This window comes from Sinocyclocheilus anshuiensis, unplaced genomic scaffold, assembly GCF_001515605.1.
Source record: "Sinocyclocheilus anshuiensis isolate Anshui unplaced genomic scaffold, SAMN03320099.WGS_v1.1 scaffold185, whole genome shotgun sequence".
NCBI classification, from domain to species: Eukaryota; Metazoa; Chordata; class Actinopteri; order Cypriniformes; family Cyprinidae; genus Sinocyclocheilus; species Sinocyclocheilus anshuiensis.
In genome coordinates, this window is record NW_015539887.1 from 2,378,717 (window position 1) to 2,387,052 (window position 8,336).

Sequence of the window (8,336 nt, forward strand, 5' to 3'; positions counted from 1 at the left end):
GGGTGGCAGGGGTATCAATGAACCTCCGTGAGGGCACTGAGGAGGATTGGGCACCGTATACTGAGGTGTTATCCTTAACTCCCCAGGTGGGGCTGCCCTCAGGGACCTGACAATGGTGGAGTCAAGACCGTTTAGTCGAGGTCCTCTTAGACAAAATAACGGTCCGCAGATCCGTTTTCGGTCTAGAAGACCCCGACTGAGAGCGTCGCCCCGACCCCCGATCTTTCTGTGGAGGGGTGTGGGTTGCAACGCTAGATAGATGAAGTGTCTGGCTCTCTCTCCGGGTGGAAGAAACCGCAGCGCGGGCTTCCGAACCCTGAGAGGGAGCCGCGGATCTAGCGGGTGAGGACCGAGAAAAGGACGAGCCCGTCTCGGATCCCTCCGCTAAATCCACCTGCGATCCCCACGACAACAGTCTACGCTGTGCCTCGGCAACAGCGGGACTGCTGTCAGCGGGATCGCAAGCCTGGTCGCTCTCATCAAACACAGCCAGGCGAGAGCGGAGCATACGCAGCGAGAGTAACTCGCAGTCATGACAATCAGCCCCCTCGAGAGCTGAGCGTGCATGCTCCGATCCTAAAAACAAACAACACACAGATCGTGTGTATCCCCAGCTGCCAGATAGCGTGGGCAGGGAGGAACACAACGTCTGTAATGCCGTTCGCTCACCATAGACTTTTGCTTAGACTTTGACATTTTCTTTTCTTTTGAATGCTTGTGGACTGACAGACAACAGTAAATAAGACTGACACATACACAGAGCGCTACTGAAGAGCAGAAGCTAACTTGCGCTCTGCCGGATACGCTTTTATACTTCCTGGTGCTCACGTCACCCCGCTCGTGATGTCTTGCTGCTCCAATGGACTGATTTTACACGTGCTTCAGAATGCGGTCATGCAGGGGCGTTCCCAAAACGATTCTCGACGCAGCTCGAGTTCCTGAAGGGGAACTGCAGTGACACAGTCCATGTCACACATTTACGTCTACCACACAATAAAAAGCAATGCATTTCTTGACCTCATATCAGTGCTAATGATTATGTAATCCAGTCACCAGTGAAGGTTAATTTTAGAAATTCTCAGTGAATTGTGAACAGTCATTTTTTATGGGATGAGAATTGAAGCTTAATTCATGTGAACACACATATTTCACAATGTAGGCGTTTGTTTTTTTTGGCTCTTCCTTTTAACATGCTTTGTAAAACAGCCAAAAGAAACAACGGTTTACCTGAATCATACTGTGTGTGTCACAGATATTTCATTAAACAGATGGGAAATTAGATTTGAGGTGAGTCAAAATGCTGCATAATTTACGCAAGGACATGTTCTGGGAACATCCATGACAAAATTGCTATGAATAAATCAGATTTTACGGATAAGTTTCAGGGGTATCAGATAGGGATGTTGATCCAGTACTTGGGAAAAATAACATAATGTGCCTTAAAACATCAGTATGTGGAGTAAGCCAACTATTATTAATGTTTTCTCATCAAACCGACCATTTGATTGAGTGAATCATTTTACTATGCTCTGTAACTTTTAATATAATATATGAAATAAATGTTTTTCTCCAATACACATTGACCACAATTCAGGACAAATTCCCTTATTCATATTTAAAAAGTACACTTTATAGTAATGGCAAATTATATTTTTAAAGTACACTTTAAATTAATGTTTTGTTGTGCTTTAAAGGAATACCCCTTTAAAGTGTTGCCCAACATACTAAAGCACATGTAAAGTACTGTACTTGATAATAATTTTAACTGTAGTGTGTTATTTGTGAATTGACAATAAAGCAGACTTGACTATTTGATATTACATTTAAAGTTTTTTTATTTATTTACATTTTCATTGAATTGCAAATAACATGCAAGTTAAGTCCCTGAAAACATTATATTCAGTTTGCATATTCTTCTAAACTATATAATTACCTTAAGTTTAAAATTATGCTAAAGTAAACTTCTTTTTTACATATGCTGTGAGTATGTGTTCCTACAAAATGTATTTAATTGTTGATTGGATCATTGGTTAGGGCTTTGGTTACCAGTTTGAAGAAGGCTTTATTTGTTAGACACAAAAAGTATTTTAATTCCATACATAACTAGTTCCAGGCCAAAGTACTTCTCTGCTTTTCATTGTTTCTGAATCTCCTCTCAAAAATGGGCAATGACTGAACAAAAAAAAAAAGAAAAAGAAAAGAAAGAAAAAAAATCCACGCAAGCAGCTTAGCTGTCCAGTATCTGGCCTTTGAGTGTTCTAGAAAACATAATCTGAATGAACATTGCCAGTGGGAATAAAATAAGAGTTCAGTTCACAGATCAAGCACGTTTCAACAGACGACACATTGTGTACTTTGACAATCTCTGAAAATCCTTAGAGAAATACAGCTGTTGGTGATCTCATGGGACCATAAAATAGTAGTGACGGTGGTATAATGGAACACATTGACAGTGCAACTCACGTTTGTGGGCAAAATCGAGCGCTGCCGTCCAAGCTAAAACAGCTCCCACCCTGAACGTCATCTTCTGTGGGGATACAATCTCTGTTTGCTCTGGCTAAATACTGGAGAACTGAGCCATGAAGAACGATCCATAACAGATCTAGAATAGCACAACCTAGACCAGGATCTCTTGGTTTTGAAAGCTCAGGGGCCACAAAGAAATACACCAAACATAAGGGTTCAGCATCGCACACATCAGAAAGATCTTCAAAAACAAGATATATATGCAGTACTAGTGTTAAATCTGCTCCAGTGGCATCATTAGTATCTATGAGTACCTACTTTTAGGGTTTTGTTGAGGCACATTAATCACTAGTAATTGAGCTTTTGGGATTTTTTACCTCATCCATTAGAAATGTTTGTTGAGCACAAAATCAGCACTTTAGAATGATTTCTGAACAATAATAACATGAAACTGAATAGAGTAATGGCTGCTAAATATATAATGACACAAAATATGTTAAAATATAATTATTTTAGATTGTAATATTTCACGATATCACTGTTTATTGTATTTTAATCAAATTAATGTATCTTTAATAAAAGAGAAAAAACATTTGAACTCTTTCCCCGCCAATGACAGAATTTTTCGTCATTTATGAGACAATGCTTTTTAGTCGTAGAGACGTAGTCTTTTACAAAATCGTGATTTTCTCAGCTTTTTGTTCAAAATGTTGTTGTTGGTTTTTTTCCATTAAACTTAGCCACATTCAAGTTTTGATAAAAAAAGATAAAATGATGCTAGAATAAAATGTTTTTTTTTATATTGTTTAAAAGCAGAGGCTCTGTTCTTTGTTTTGACATACTGCATGTTCAGATATTCATACCACAAAATAATCTGGGTGCCATTAAACCTTTCTGAAAATAATCAAAAATGCTGGCAGGGAAAGAGTTAAAATCTTAAAACATTTGAAAACTAAATCTTAAAATCAACTCCAAACTTATTACAGTTTTTCTCAATTGCTTTGGCACATTTTTCGAAACAATCTTAACATTCTCTCTTGATTGGTCAAATGGTTGAATGGTTGATTCAAATTGTATTGCAATTAGAGGTCATTTGCCAATTTAGCAGACATTACAAACAATGTCAATGTCAGATATTTATGGAATATACATGCGTGTATACCAATTTTTCATAATTGAATGGATCGTTTTGAATGTGATGGCTTACACGATGAAAAATGATTGAGAAGTTGTGAAGAGTTTGACAGTTTAAGTGAGAATCGGCTCATCAGTTTTGATCAACAAGCCATATGCAATTAGTTGTTGTGCAAACTGCAGACAATTGTACTTACTGTTTGCACACATGTGCCAAAGCATTTGCAATTTGCTCAAATCAATAAGAAATTCCAATCTGATGTGAACAAGAAGCTAATTGTTCAGAGATCTGAACTTATTGTTTCGGGAAAAAAAAGTTTCATTCGAGAATTGAGCCAAAGCAATTGAGAAAAACTGTAAAAGCTAGTGTAAATCTTCTGAATTCTAAAACACAATCTGTTCTGACACTATGCCTGCTGATTTAACTGTGCTGTTTAGTTATACTAAACCAGATGTACCAAACAAATCAAAGATGCAGCACAGTTTAACCGCATCGCCTTACGTCGAATCTGTTGCTTCAAGAGCCGGTGATTATTTGCTGCAGTGAAGGGGAGATTGTTCTAGGGAGTTCCCAGGACTCTAATTAGAATGTGGCGTGAGGTCATGCTTGGGTTCAGTGGCATCAGCAGACAGGTATCACCGGCAGCTGAAAGGGAAACCTCTGGAGATCAGCCCCTCGTGAACCCAGCGACCACCAGGGCTAAATGACATCAGCAGCAGCATGTGTCAGACAGAGCACCTTTGAACAGAACTGAGACAGAACAGTCTGTTTGATGTCTGACTTTAACAAGAGGAGGAGGGCTCAGATGACGCATTACAATGGCTAATGGCAGGAATGACTTCAGCAAAGTCAACGTTAGGTGCGTGTAAGGAGCATATAGTCAAAATTGCTGAGAGATTTTAGTTTGAGTCAGTTGGCGGAAAGTTTTTATAGGGGACATATGATGCGATTTCAATTTTTCCTTTCTCTTTGGAGTGTTACAAGCTCTTGATGCATAAAGAAGATCTGTAAAGTTGCAAAAACTAAAGTCTCAAATCCAAAGAGATATTCTTTATAAAAGTTAAGAGTCAACCACACCTACCTAAAACGGCTCGTTCTAACACGCCCCCACATGTCTACATCACGATGTGGGAAGATTTGCATAATGCCGCCCAAATGTTCACGCAAAAAAAGAAGGCTTAACTTTAATTATTGCTGTTGCCGCCGCTGCCATGTTGTGGAGTCTGTGTGTTTCATTGTGAAAGCGAAACTACTTTGTTTGGCGTTCCAAAAGAGGACACAACTAGAAATCGGTGGTTAAGTTGTATTTACAACACTGTTCCAGAACAGTTCAACCCAAATATTCAGATGTGTGCAGGAGGATGAGAACTGTTTCCTGAACCAGTAGCCTACAATGCGTCTGTGGCACAAAGGCTGTTTCTATAAAGTTGGGCAGTTCCAAATTTGCAAGGACTGGATAGCTGGCCAATCAGAGCACACCTCGCTTTTTTAGAATATATATATATAGGTAATATCTCACATATATAGGCGTATATCCTCCTTACACCAGTGTACAAGCTTTTAACATTAAAATTATATAGATAGATAGATAGATAGTGATGAGAAACAGACAGAGAGACAGACAGACAGACATAGAGGCAGATAGATAGATAGATAGATAGATAGATAGATAGATAGATTCAATTTGTTTCCTTCCTTTAGTTAGATTCAAATCATCTCATGAACTGAAAGGGACACAATTATGAATTTTACACAACTTTGACAATAACTGCACCAGCATGCCATGCAATAAGATGCATGGCATGCATCTTGTTGGCCACATGCATCCTTCATACATAAAGTGCACATGGTCACAGACAGCATTACAATAAACTTCCATGAATTCTGCAACGCCCAGTAAGGTCTTGACGGCGATAAATTTGCCCTATTCTATACATGACTGGAGCTTTCAGATGGAATCCTCTCCGCCTGTGGCCGAGTGGACGAGCGCAGCCCCGTAGCTGAAGCTGCCAAGACTACACAAAGTCTGGGATGAGGAATTTTTTGGACAGCCAAGGAAGACGGCTCCCGGGTTCATGCCGTCATCAGCCCCAGGTTTTCCCAAGACTGCCACAGGCACAATTCAGAGTTGTCAGCAGTGTTTGAGATGGATATCGCAATAGAATGGAATAGAATAGAATAGAATAGGTAAGTGCTAGTATTAGTTCATCAGGTGCTGGCGAAAAAGATGTGTCTTTAGACGTTTTTTGAAAATGGCCAAAGACTCAGCTGTTCGAATTGAGATAGGGAGGCCATTCCACCAGCTGGGCACAGTCCAGGAAAAGGTCCATGAGAGAGATTTTGTGCCTCTTTGGGATGGCACCACAAGGCATCGTTCACTTGCAGAACGCAAGCTTCTGGAGGGCGCATAAGTTTGAACTAGCGAGTTTAGGTATATTGGTGCAGCGCCAGTTGTTGTCTTGTAGGCAAACATCAGTACCTTGAATTTAATGTGATCAGCTACTGGTAGCCAGTGTAAACTGATGAAGAGAGGTGTAACGTGAGCTTTTTTCGGCTCGTTAAAGACCACTCTCACTGCTACATTCTGGATCAGTTGCAGAGGCTTGATAGTACATGCGGAAAGGCCCGCCAAGCGAGCATTACAATAGTCTCCAATTATCTGGATAGAAGAAGAGCTTGGACAAGGAGTTGTGCAGCTTGCTCTGACAGGAAGGGTCTAATCTTCCTATTGTTGTATAAGGCAAATCTGCAGGACCGGGCCGTTGTAGCAATATGGTCTGTGAAGCTTAACTGATCATCGATCACAACTCCAAGGTTCCTGGCTGTACTGGAAGGAGCTATGGTTGACGAACCCAGCTGTATAAAAAAGTTGTGATGAAGTGCTGGGTTGGCTGAGACCACCAGCAGTTCTGTCTTAGCAAGGTTGAGCTGAAGGTGATGGTCCTTCATCCAGCTAGAAATGTCTCTCAGACAGGCTGAAATGCGAACAGCTACCGTCGGATCATCTGGTATATATACTTTATTAACTAAAGTAATTTTTACATAATAGTTAATTATTATTATTATTATTATTTGTCGTTGTTATCATTATTATTATTTGTTGTTGTTGTTATCATTAAATTTGTAACAGACATAAACAGAACATTTCCATGCAATCATTTTTTACAGTTTAATTTGTAGTAAATAATGGTTTTATGTATGACTGATGTATTTTTTAACTAAAATGATTATCAATTAAATCACATTTGTTCAGACCTTGAATTGTAGGAAATATGCTTAATAATTTATTATTATTATTATTATTATTATTAAATTGATGTTAAACAGCCTACGGCACTTAAATGGTCTCCAGCATCTCAGTGACTCAAGGAGTTTGGAGATTGTATTGATGGATATTGTGAAAGAGTTTTCAAAAGAAAGAGCATCAGAGCATTTCCATACAATGCATAGTGTATTCTTATTCTAAGGACTATTTTAGCAGAACCATTAAGACTTTTCATCACAAAGCTTCAAATTTTACCAACGGAACCCTATCTACAGATTAGAACTCTACTGCAGGATATGTTTGCCGGTATGGATCATAATAGCCTAGGAACAATGACTCCATTCTTGGTGCTGCAGCATGATAAGTGATTCAACCAGATGTTCTCAGTCTGTATAAGGACCACTCTGGCTTCAGAAATATGTTCTTCATTTCCACTGGCTTGGGAAATGTCAAACACAGACCCCCATCAGACTACGAGCATCTCTCAGCATTTACCCCCATTGATGACCATCAACGTCAACTCTGCGCATCCTTTTGTCCACATGCGCAACAAATTACCACACACAAGGCATTATTCTTGGAGTGACATCTAAGAGTTTCTATGGACGTGTACTTTTTTCTCTAAATATATACAAAGTAGAAGTATTTTGCAATCTTTCTTGGAAAGCCATTATTACTTCTGAATGTTCTTCTTCCCTCAAACCATTCAAAATGTTTTTACAGTTTTAGGATTACTCTCTTCCCTCAAAAACCTCAATTTAGGCCAAACAAGCGACGTGAAAGTCTTTCAGTACACAAGCGTGTTGAACATAATCTGGAAGAGTTTGTTAGAAACACTAAACAGAAAAGGCTTTCTTTCACAGTTTGAATCGGCTCTAAAGACTAGGCCATATATCAGCAGGTAAACACTTCCAGCTGCACTGCAGTGGCACAGCTCTGGATGTGATGGCTGTATTCAGACCCCCAGAAACAACAACCTTCTATTAAAAGGGTACTATTATTTTCTTTCGTAATCACACAAAGACAACTGGACAAGCTTTAATACCCGAATGATGACAAATAAATGATGTAAACCAATTTTTCTAAGTTCATAATTAACAAATGTTTGTGAACTTAGACCTCTGACCAGATAAGAACTTCATTTAAGATTTCATTTACACAGGATCTGTAAAACTCAGCACTTCTGGTCTGTTTCAACTTCACCATAACCGTTTTACTGTTTACCTGTTGATGCAAATTACCTTTTACGTTAATAAAAAATAAAAAATTAACAAATAATTAGACCCTACAGAGGACAAGCGGTTTGGAAAATGTATAATAGAATAGAGTAGAGTAGAGTAGAGTAGAGTAGAGTAGAGTAGTAAATTTCACAGTTTCCTGTGTTTATAAAGTGAATTATAAAAAAAAAAAATCTGTTTGATGTTTGAAATCTGTTTGAAAAATAACTTAAAAATAATTAAATAAAGACCC